Source organism: Delphinus delphis, chromosome X (genome assembly GCF_949987515.2).
Source record: "Delphinus delphis chromosome X, mDelDel1.2, whole genome shotgun sequence".
NCBI lineage: Eukaryota > Metazoa > Chordata > Mammalia > Artiodactyla > Delphinidae > Delphinus > Delphinus delphis.
The window spans coordinates 118,580,170-118,586,443 of NC_082704.1; the positions used below are offsets into that span (position 1 = coordinate 118,580,170).

General features: G+C 43.7%; 1 non-coding gene across 1 annotated transcript; it reads right to left on the reverse strand.

Moving 5' to 3' along the window:
- Window positions 1–2,774: 2,774 nt before the first annotated feature.
- Window positions 2,775–2,882, reverse strand: LOC132419133 (U6 spliceosomal RNA). The gene has a single exon (XR_009518140.1). It is a non-coding gene; the product is annotated as a U6 spliceosomal RNA (small nuclear RNA).
- Between the last annotated feature and the right edge of the window lie 3,392 nt (window positions 2,883–6,274).

Below are 6,274 nucleotides of genomic sequence, written 5' to 3' on the forward strand. Positions count from 1 at the left end.
CCCATGGAGGAAAACCTTAAAAGGTATGGCTAGGAATGATAGTAGATTTTGGCAGAAGGCCTTAAAACTTTATCACTGTCTTTTTTAACCTCCATCAACAAAATAATTAAATTTTGTTATGTTTTCACATTGGGGGGAATTTTCTGATAATTTCCTTTTTCATGTTTCAATTCTTGGATTTTTCATTGGAAAAACAATGTTTCCCTTTTTTTTTTCTAAATTTATTTATTTGGGGCTGTGTTGGGTCTTCACTGCTGCACGTGGGCTTTCTCTAGTTGTGGCGAGCCGGGGCTACTCTTTGTTGTGGTGCGTGGGCTGCTCATTGCGGTGGCTTCTCTTGTTGTGGAGCACAGGCTCTAGGCACGCAGGCTTCAGTAGTTGTGCCACACGGGCTCAGTAGTTGTGGCTCGTGGGCTCTAGAGCGCAGGCTCAGTAGTTGTGGTGCATGGGCTTAGTTGCTCCACGACATGTGGGATGTTCCCTGACCAGGGCTCGAACCCGTGTCCCCTGCATTGGCAGGCGGATTCTTAACCGCTGCGCCACTAGGGAAGCCCTGTTTTCCTTTTTTTCTTTAAAAAAATGTAGGTTTCTATTTCTACCTTTTTGGTCGATGATATAAAAGAAAGGTTAAGGCAGGTATAGACCTTGTCTTCCATTGTTAAGAGCAAATATTTTCTGAGAAATGTGCTGTGCTGATTTTTGCATTAACAATGCCTAGTGCCGGGCTTCCTTGGCGGTGCAGTGGTTAAGAATCCACCTGCCACTGCAGGGGACATGAGTTCGAGCCCTGGTCCGGGAGGAGCCCACATGCCGCGGAGCAACTAATCCCCTGTGCCACAACTACTGACCCTGAGCTCTAGAGCCCACGATCCACAGCCACTGAAGCCTGTGCGCCTACAGCCCGTGCTCTACAACAAGAGAAGCCACCACAACGAGAAACCCACGCACCGCAACGAAGAGTAGCCCCGGCTCGCTGCAACTAGAGAAAGCCCACACGCAGCAACGAAGACCCAACGCAGCCAAAAATAAATAAAATAAAATAAAAAATAAATAAATGTATAAACAAACAAAAACCAATGCCTAGTGCTGAAAATATGTTCTAGAGAGAATTTTGGTTATTGCCCAGAGTTGATTTCTAAGTCAGAAGGCAGAAATAAAACACAAGAATTAGTGAATCGGTCTTGCCTAAGTGAACTTAGAGTTGAAACTACTTAGTGCCTTAATTAAGCTTACATTTTATTCATTAATTTATACATTTGAAGGGTAATATCTAAGGTTGGGGAAACAGCTCGTACTTTGAAGTACAGATTCAAGGGACAGGAGGTAACCTCACTGTGAAAAGAACACATAAAACCAAGGGACCTGGCAGGCCGGGGGCGAAGCCGGAAGCTGAGGGCAGTAAAGGGTTCATGCCTCCCTCAGCAAGTCTTACTGAGCACCAACAATATATCCAGCTCTATTCTGAATGCTGAGGCTACAGAAGTCAATGAAACAAGTCCCTGTCCTCATTCGGCTTATATTCTAATATAGAGAGATGGACAGTAAACCAACGAGGGTCTAATATGTCAGGTAGTGAGAGATGCTATGAAGACACAGCTGCAGAAAGAGAGAGGAGTGAGGAAGTTGTCTTGTCATATGAAGCGTCTTGGAAAAGATAACAGTTGAGCAGAGACCCGAAAGAAGTGCAAAGCATGCTGTTCTCCTGGGGGAGAGAATCCCAGGCAGAGAGAAGAGCAAGTGCGAAGGCCCTGACGCGGGAGCATGAGGCGTGTGTCGTGGATTGCCAGGCAATGACCTTTTAGAGGCTTGTAGGTGTCGCGTGACCTTTGGCTTTTACTCGTGTGCAAGTGGGAGCCGTTGGAGAGTTTTGAGCAGAGGAGTTCAAAGGAACGACAGCTTTAAATAGGCTGGGGAGGGGGTGCAGGCCGAATGCACGGTAGAAGCAGGCACCCCTTAGGAGGCTATAGCAGGAATGCAATCAAAAGATGGGGGAGGCTTGGACCAGAGCAGTGGGATATGGTGAGAGGTCGTCAGATTCTAGGTGAGACTGACAGAATTTCCCTTTGAATTGGATGTCAGATTTGAGAGAAAGAAACAAACCGTGGATAACTACAAAGATTTTGGTCTGAGCATCTGGCTGTGTTCATGGCTGGCTCTAAACTGCTCAGTTGCTTTTAGGGATGTCACATGTTTAAAGGGCCAGAGATGGAACAGATAGGAGCAAATGTGTGCGGATTAGGCTAGTCACAGTATTCAAATCCAACAACGTGAAACGAATAGAATATCAGTCCTACCATTAAACTAAGTGCGAAAAGGAAGAAATGTAGCTTGGCAGCCGTGGGATCACTACTGCAGTATTTTTTTATTAATTTTTATTGGAGTATAGTTGCTTTACAGTGTTGCGTTAGTTTCTGCTGTACAGCAAAGTGAATCAGCTCTACGTATACATATATCCCCTCTTTTTTAGATTTCCTTCCCGTTTAGGTCACCACAGAGCAGTGAGTAGAGTTCCCTGTGCTATACAGCAGGTTCTCATTAGTTATCTATTTTATGCATAGTAGTGTATATATGTCAATACCCATCTCCCAGTCCATCCCACTCCCCCCTTCTCCCCCTGGTATCCATACGTCCGTTCTCTACATCTGTTTCTCTATTTCTGCTTTGCAAATATTTGTATCATTTTTCTAGATTCCACATATAAGCAATATTATATGATATTTGTTTTTCCCTTTCTCACGTACTTCACTCTGACAGTCTCTAGGTCCATCCACGTAAAAAATAGGGAACACTTCACAAATCTGCGTGTCATCCTCGCACAGGGGCCATGCTAATCTTCCCTGTATCATTCCAGGTTTTAGTATATGTGCTGCCGAAGCAAGCGCCACAGTATCATTTAGTTTTTACTCAAGCTATAGAACAACTGGAGCTAAGAAGAACAAAAGATCACGTGGGGACATAAAAACAGACCATATGAGAACAAGTTGGCTAATTGTAGGAGTAGCCCCAAAACAAAAGTGAACCAAGAAGCACGACGACTATCTTTGAATATCTGTAGGGCTGTTGTACAAAAGCAGAATTAAACTTAGTCAATACGACTCAAGTTTAAGCTGGGTCCTACAGGGAGAAGCTCCTGCAAGAAGCACTTTAGCTCAATGGAAGGATAGCTTTCCTTAACAGACACAGCTAGTGCCCTCAAAGATCTGTGAGCTCATCTCCAGCCTTGGGACCCTGATACGCTATATGTCCTAGCCTGCCAGCCAGCCAGGTGCAGAAGACCCAGGGGAAAATTCTGAGACCCTAGAAGATGGTGGTTGGGAGCCTGGGCGCGTGAGAGGAATCGGGACAGCAACTCCATGTTGGACTGTGATATGAGCATGAACTAAATCCTTATTGTGTCCAGCCATGGAGAATTGGGGGTCTTTTGTTGTAGCAGCTAGATTTACTTACCCTGACAGTATATCTTCTAACTTATAGAGCTGCCCAACTGTAGAAGGGATTGCAAGGAAGGGAATGAGTTTCCTGTCCCTGGATGTGTTCGAACACGCTCACTTAGATGTGAAACTCTTGAGGCAAAAATCAAGCTGGAGATAAGTGACTTGAGCAAATAACTTGAGCAAATAGGGCTTTTGAAAATTTTCCACTAAAGTATCCCTATCAGCACAGAGGTTTCACTCCCTAGTGGCAGTGGGTTTAGTTTCCAGTGAACTTTCTTTGACATCTTTTGTTTTCATAATCTTATCTTAAACATGTATGCAGTCTCTGTATTTTTCTGTTTCTTTTAATATATATCAGTTTATTTTACTATACATTTTTAAAAGTTATGAAGGGCATACTATTACTGAAGAGGACCATTTCTTTTCAATCTTCCAGTGAGGTGGACCCTTTAGGATTAAGTGTTCAAAAATTACTATTTTCAAAGTCAAGCTATATCGAAATCAGTCAATTCATATTTACGCCCTGTTTCAAGTGAAATGCAAAACCAAATTCGAATGAGAATGTACATTGCATTTCATTAAGCTAAAAATTTTAAATCATTTCCTATGTTAATCGTATTCCACATTACATGGTTCACATTAAAAAATCGTAATGCCAGCTAGAGTTCTTTGGGAAATGCTGGAGACTTCTTTATCTTCTAGGTAACATATATAGAAATTATTTCCATGGCATTTTTTTACTTAGATGGATATAAACTGTAATTCTGTTATTGTAACTGCTTACAAAAAGAAGAAGTTGGTATAAACATGATACAACTCGTAAAACGAAAACTATGTTGCCATTAGCAGGCACACACATTTACTTGCTTATATCTCGTGGTAAATGTGATTCAACTACAAGGAGAGGTGGATTTCTCCTTTGGCATTTTCTCACAACCCCACATCTTCCTTTAAAACCAGCCAGACCAGACAGAGTGGAAATGCAGAGTGTGTGTTACAAGCTGCAGGAGAAGATAAGCTGTCTAGGCTGTGCTTGAGAAAAGGAAAAATAAATGTATGTGCCTAAGGACATCATTTTCTTTACGGGCATTCTTCCTAGTGGATGTTTAGGTATAAATAATACCACTTATATGCACCTACTTAGAGGGGTAGCTGCTTTGCTTCCCTGGGAAGAATTTGTCCATGGATTTTGCAAACTTTATCTGATATTTTTAAAGCCATTTCCCCATATTTAATTTTGTATAGATTTTGAGCTAGCTTTCTTAATTATTAACTTGCCTTTCATTTTTTTTTACATTCTTTTTTTTTTTTTTTTCTGTGGTATGAGAGCCTCTCACTGCTGTGGCCTCTCCCGTTGTGGAGCACAGGCTCCGGACGCGCAGGCTCAGCGGCCATGGCTTACGGGCCCAGCCGCTCCGCGGCATGTGGGATCCTCCCGGACCGGGGCACGAACCCGTGTCCCCTGCATCGGCAGGCGGACTCTCAACCACTGTGCCACCAGGGAAGCCCCTTGCCTTTCATTTTTAAATGGAAAATAGAAAGCATGAGTGAAAGGAGATCATCGTAAGTTTAAGTAAATCTTGTTAGATATTTTAATAAAATAAAAATATTCAATGTCCATCTAGTGGCCAATATGAAGACTTGGTCTCGTGCCTTGAAATTCAACAGTAATATGACACTGGGAGAGCCAGCAGGAGGATCACGTGGGATATTAACAGGAGTCAGGCCACAGGCGGATTGCATCACTTTTTCGCACAACATAGAATTCAGTCACATGATTGAGACCTATTCATGTGGGCAACTGGGGAAAAATGGTCTTCCTGTGTGTCCAGGAAGAAAAACAAAATATAACACGATTTGGTGGCCATATAGCAATCTCTGCCATACCGGATTTCTCATGTATGATACAACAATTAACAATAGTTAGTGGATTCGTACTGTGCCCTTAACCATCTCAGTGACGTAGACATACGTTGGATTCTATTTTACAGATGAGGAGGTTGAAGATCAGATTGGTTAAGGGCTTTTCTTTCTCTGAATCACTCATCGTATCCTCTTATTGGTCTGAAATGAATTCAATTTCTTACAGTAGTAAATTTGGCTTGTGGTTAGTGAACATTTCAAAGTACCATAACTCAGCTTTTCAGATTGCATGGCTTTAGTTGGGCACTTTGGGTGGCTTGAACAACAGAGATTTTCTTTTTTTTTTTTTGCGGTACGCGGGCCTCTCACTGTTGTGGCCCCTCCCGTTGCGGAGCACAGGCTCCGGACGCGCAGGCTCAGCGGCCATGGCTCACGGGCCCAGCCGCTCCGCGGCATGTGGGATCTTCCCGGACCGGGGCACGAACCCGCGTCCCCTGCGTCGGCAGGCGGACTCTCAACCACTGCGCCACCAGGGAAGCCCTCTTCTTGTTTTTTTAAAAAATCTCTCACACACAAATTCAAGCACAGTTCAAGGATTGATTAATTTCTTGGCATGACAGTGTCATCAAGAATCCTGATGTGTCTCAGTTTTCCATTCTGCATCCTCACTAGGTAGCCTTACATCAGCAAGTGGTTGGAAGATGGTTGCCCTAGCTCCAGGCATCACCTCCTCACTCCCCCGTATCCAAAGGCAGGAGGTAGAGTTACTCTTCGCACGTCCCCCCTTTTTGTGGCTTTGACAGTTCCACATCATCACGTGGAGTTGAGGAGAGCACACCTCCCTGAATATATTGCTGCCCCAGACCTGACAAAACTTGGGGGAGGGTGCTGTTAGCCAAGATTAAGGGGCAATGGCTATAGGACGGTCAACTACAAGTGTCTTCCAGGTACAGTCTTGCCTCTAATAAGTATTAGAA